This window comes from Lupinus angustifolius, chromosome LG01, assembly GCF_001865875.1.
Source record: "Lupinus angustifolius cultivar Tanjil chromosome LG01, LupAngTanjil_v1.0, whole genome shotgun sequence".
NCBI lineage: Eukaryota > Viridiplantae > Streptophyta > Magnoliopsida > Fabales > Fabaceae > Lupinus > Lupinus angustifolius.
Genome location: NC_032009.1, coordinates 16,309,554 through 16,315,671, shown reverse-complemented (window position 1 = coordinate 16,315,671; position 6,118 = coordinate 16,309,554).

Here is a 6,118-nt window from a genome sequence, read left to right as displayed (position 1 = left end):
TGATGGTGTAAAAGCCATTGGGTGTAAATGGGTTTTTAAAACCGAAAAAGACTCACAAGGCAAAATCGAGAGACATAAAGCAAGACATGTAGGCAAAGGGTTTAGTCAAAGAGAAGGAATCGATTACACAGATACATTTTCTCCTCAATCAAAGAAAGATTCTCTTCGCACGATTTTGGCATTTGTAGTTCACATTGATTTTGAGCTACATCAAATGGATGTGAAAATGACTTTCCTTAATAAAGATCTAGAGAAGAAGATTTACATGAAACAACCTGAAGGATTCACCTCTACAGATGGTGAACATTTAGTATGCAAACTCAATAAATCCATTTACGGTTTGAATCTAGCCCCCCACCAATGGTATTTAAATTTCCATGATGTTGTCACTTCATTAGGTTTTTAAGAGAACGTTATGGATTAATGCATATACCAAAAGATTAATGGGAGTAAGATATGTTTCCTTATTTTATATGTGAATGATATTTTGTTAGCAACTAATGATAATGGAATGCTATATGAGGTGAAACAATTCCTTTCAAAGAACTTTGATATGAATGATTGGGCGAGGAATCTTATGTCATTGGCATTAAGATCCACATGGAAAGATCACGATACATTTTGGGTTTGTCTCAAGAGACCTATATCAACAAAGTTCTAGAGAGTTTTCGGATGAAATATTGTTCACCGACTGTAGCACCTATTGTGAAGGGTGACAAATTCAGTTTGGATCAATGTCCAAAGAATGACCTCGAACGAGTACGAATGAAGGATATTCATATGCTTCTGCTGTAGGAAGCCTTATGTATGCTCAGGTTTGTACTAGACCTGACATTGCACATGTTGTTGGAGTATTGGGTATATATCAAAGTAACCCATGTCTTCACCATTGTAAAGCTACAAAGAAGGTTGTGAGATACCTTCAAGGAAAAAAGAGCTACATGCTTATGTTCAGACGGTTTGGTGAGTTGGAGGTGGTTGACTACTCTAATGCTAACTTTGCTGGTTGTATGGATTTAAGAAAATCCACTTCAGGATACATTTTTATGCTAGTTGGTGGAGCCATGTCTTGGAGCAGGTTCAAGAAGACATTGTTTGCTACTTCCATAATGGAGGTTGAGTTTGTATCGTGTTTTGGAGCTACATCTCATGGTGTTTGGTTGAAGAGTTTCATATTTGGGCTTAGAGTTGTTAACTCTATTTTTAGGTCACTAAAGTTGTATTATGACAATTTAGCACCTCTTTTCATGGATAAGAATAACAAAAGTGGAATTTGATGTAAGCACATCGACATTAAGTATCTAGCTATAAGAGAACGTGTTAAGGATGGTAAAGTGGCCATCCCAACACATTAGCAAAGATTTGATGATTGTCGATCCTTTGACTAAAGGCATGCCACCAAAGAAATTCAAGGATCATGTATAAAAATGGAACTTGGATATGTGATGTAATCATTCGATGTATGAGTACATTATTTTTCAATAAACTCTCATTCAGTTAGATATTTTCTCATATAGTTGTGCACTTTGATTTTAGTTTATTGAGAAATATTGTTTGCATTGATCCAGAATAAACATATGGTTTATTCACTAATGAATAAAGACTATTAGTAGAGACTTAATATATTGTAATACATAGAAGATAATACTCGCTCATAGAGAACTTATCGACATGATTCATACATTTTGTTTCTTTTATGTTGAATGCTTCATTATGTGGACCAAGTGGGAGAATGAAAGAATATTTCCATATTAATTATGATATCAATGGAAATAATCTCTATTAATATAGTCCACTAAACAAACAGTTTCGTATCAAATATAATTGTATATTTAATTTCGGGAATCAATTAATTACCATTAATTGTAATATTGCATATTGATGGTTGATGAGTGTGAAATTATGCTACATTTGTATTGCAATTAACTTACATTTTAGGACATAATTAAGACTTTAGGATTGTTTTTAGCTTTTATTTCTCTTTGTTCAGATTGAGCGGGTGTTTTTGGCTATGTTGTGCGGTTTGGATGGAATGAAGCTAAAAAGAGTAGAGATTGAATGCAAGAAAATGAAATTTGGTGTTGAGGCTATGCGAAGACCAGTAGAAGGGTCAAAAGAAGTCGCGAGTGTGATATTCAATTTCTATTTTTTAGATTTGTTTTGTTGGGCTTAGCCCAATATTTTGTAATTAGGATAAATGAGGATTATCCCTCAAGGATGAAACACTTTTTACACTTTACATTACAATTCCCTAATTTAGAATTTGGTATTCTCTTCTCTATCATGAGTGAGTAATTCCTCATGTTTCTAAGATTGGGGATATGCCCTTTTATATTTAATAAACACTTGTTCTTACTTCTTTTTGATTGAGTGTTGTGATTTGAATCATTAAACTGAGTTTTATTTATGTGAGTTGTCTGGCCAACAATTTACACCTCTTAGGTACATTGAGGAAAGACCGACAAGTGAACCCAATTATCCGATCATTCAGTTATTCAAACAAGAATCCTAATTCACGAGAGTAGTCTTAGGATTCTCGGGGGTTTCTATAATTCACCCTGGATTGCTACAAAGCGATTGGATAGAAAGATCCAAGTAAAAGATTCAATTGATAATCTTACCACGAGAGTAGATCCGATTTCAATTGAGTACACATATGACACATATTAAAGAAAAATTCACCCTCACAACTTAAAGTTCATGAAAAGGTGCAAAACAAGGATTTGCGAGTGTAAAGGCGGTAACCCTTATCTTGGAAACTATTCCTAAATTAGATTTTAATCTTTTTTAACATTTTCATAATTATTCTTGTCAATTATTCAATTGTTCTAAATTCACTTTTAATTCCTATTTGAGTTAATGATAAATTAATTGTTATAATTAAAGGAAGTTTTTAGTCCTTATAGGATCGATAGTTTATTACTTGACGATATAAACTTGCACATGCGATTTTCCCTAACAAGTTTTTGGCGCCGTTGTTGGGGACTGTGTCAACATTTCTTTAATTCTCAATTAATTCATTACTTTACTCTAGTGTATTACACATTTTCCTTTTTCTTGGTACCTCTACATGTTGCCTATTTGGTTTATGCAAAGTTCAAATTACTACTCAGAGCTAGAAAGGATTTCCTTAGAAGAAGAAGGGAACAAAGAGAAAGAGCAAGAGAAAGACGTGTGTGTGTACAAATAATGGCTGAATGAGATGAAAAACTACTTCGCAACTATGCAGCCCCTAATGCTTGTGGTTAACGTCCTGGAATAATCCGCCCATCTATTGAGGCAGGGAATGTTTCTTTATCATCTACTCTGATTCAAATGATGATGCAAAACCAATTTGGAGGAGGAGCTCATGAAGATCTGAATGCCCATATTGATCAGTTCTTGGAATTCTATGAGACTGTAAGGATCGATGGGGTTTCTGAGGATGGCATTCGTCTATGCATGTTTTCATATTCCCTTAGAGACAGAGCTAAGACGTGGCTAATAAATCAAAATGCGGAAATTCAAGCAACATGGCGAACTTTGGAGGAGGTTTTTCTTAAGAAATACTTCCCCCTTTCCAAAATTGTTCACTACATGCACCTCATCCAAAACTTCAATCAATAGGTTGGGGAGTCAATTACTGAAGGTTGGGAAATAATAAATGAGTTGACTGAAGCTTACCTTCATCATGGCATTCCACCATGGATGCTAGTTCATAACTTCTACAGTGGGCTAGACTTTCCATCACAATAATTGTTGGACTCTTCAGCAGGTGGTGCCTTTATGTGCAAAGGAATTGATGTTGCTTCAAGGATCATAGAGAATGTAGTTTCCAATCATCATCAATGGGCGAATGAGAGGAGACACCATCATAGAAGACACTCTGGTGCACAAGATAATTTCCAAGCTGGAGAACCTTTCTCAAAGGTTTGGAAAGCTAGAAAAGTACAATTCTAATGATATTGGGTCTACTGCAACATGTGAGGGGTGTGGAGCAAAATGACTTGAGTAGTCTAAATGCAAACACTTCACTGAACCTGAACATGGAGCATTGACTAATGAACAACCTGAATCATGCAACTACTATGACTACAAAGATAGGAGTGGACAACAATTCAACTCACCATACAGGCAGAACAATCCCAACCTTTCCTGGAGGAGCAACAACACTGTGAATCAACAATACCAGGATGGGCAAGGTAATAGGAAACCCCAACAAAGTTTTCACAAGTACAATCTTCTCTTATTGATCCTACTCTTAAAACACTAATGGAGGGTCAAGAAAAGTTGCTTGCTAACCAAATTAAATTTCATGAGGATCAAGTCATGATTAATAAAAGTTTTTCGAACATGCTCAATGACTTGAATTCTAAAATAGAAAACCTAACCATCCATGGTAAAATGCTGGAAACACAAATTTCCCAACAAGTTAGTAATCCAAATAGGCAAACAAGAATATTTCCAGGACAGCGAGAAAAAAAGCCAAATAATGAACATTGTAAAGCTGTCAAATTAATAAGTGGAAATAAACTAAGTGATATTCCTCAAATTAGGAAAAATGCACAAGTGGAAGAGAAACATACTGAACACAACCCCCTGAAGGGGAGCAAAATTTTGAAAAGGTGTCTAAGTATGTAGCTCCGTCACTATATGTACCACTAGTTCCTTTTCCTCAAAGATTAGCAAAGGCAAAATTAGAAAAGAAACTCGGGAAATTTTTGGATATTCTTAAGAAATTATATATCACCTTGCCCTTCACTAAGACATTGCACGAGATGCATGCATACACAAAATTTCTTAAGGATATTTTATGTAAAAAAAGGAAGACTAAAGGATTATGAAACAATTGCTTTAACTGAAAAGTATAGTGCTTTAATTCAAAATAAATTACCTCCTAAATTAAAAGATCCTAGTACTTTTTCTATCTCATGTTTAATTGGAAATACTAGTTTGGTCATGCCTTATGTGACATGGGGGTAATTGTGAGTCTCGTGGCTTTATCCGTGTGCAAAAAATTAGAAGTGGGTGAACTAAAACCCACTTATATATCACTTCAATTAGAAGATAGGTGAGTTAAATTCCCTATAGGCATCTTGGAGCGAGGATGTTCCTATCAAAGTTGAGAAATTTTTCATTCCAGCAGATTTTGTAATACTAGATATGGAAGAGGATTCACAAATCCCAATCATATTAGGTAGATCCTTTTTGGCTAATGCTGGTGCTATAATTGATGTAAAGAATGAAAAACTTTCCCTAAGCATAGGGGATAAAAAAACGTTGAATTTCATATTGTTAAATCTATTAAACAACCTTCACTTGAGGATTAATGTTGCAGGGTTGATATGCTAAACCAAGTTATGAAAGAGGAAGCGGCTAGAGTGAAATCTAAGGATCCCTTGGAGAGATGGATGGTAGATGGTGACACTTCAGACGTTGACGAGGAAGTGGCTGAGGTTATTGAATTTCTGAATGCAAGCACATCACTTCCTCACAACCCGCAAGATGAGAACTTGAAGGTAATGCCCAAATCTGAATATTGGGAGGAGGGGAAAACACCTAAAATTGAATTAAAAACACTCTCCTCCACCTTCAGGTATGAATTTCATGGACCCAATTCATCTTATCCAATTGTCGTTAATTCCAAACTAAATAAACTGGAAACTGAAAAATTGCTAAGTGTCTTGAGAATGCTTAGGAAGGTAATATGATACACATTGGATGATATTAAGGGCATAAATCCTTCTTTTTGCATGTATAAAATATTCATGGAACCTACCCATAAAACATCAATTGAAAACCATAGGAGACTAAATTCTAATATGGAAGAAGTGGTTAGGAAAGAGGTGCTAAAACTTTTAGATGTTGGGATAATATACCCTATATTTGATAGTGAATGGGTGATCCTAGTTCACGTGGTTCCTAAAAAATGTAGATTGATTGTTGTGAAAAATGGGAAAAATGAATTAATACCAACTAGAACAGTCACAGGTTGGAGAATGTGCATTGATTATAGAAAATTAAACATGTCCACTAGGAAAGATCACTTCCCTATTCTATTTATTGATCAAATGCTTGAAAGACTTGCTACACAGGAATATTTTTGCTATTCAGATGGGTATTCGAGATTTAATCAAAT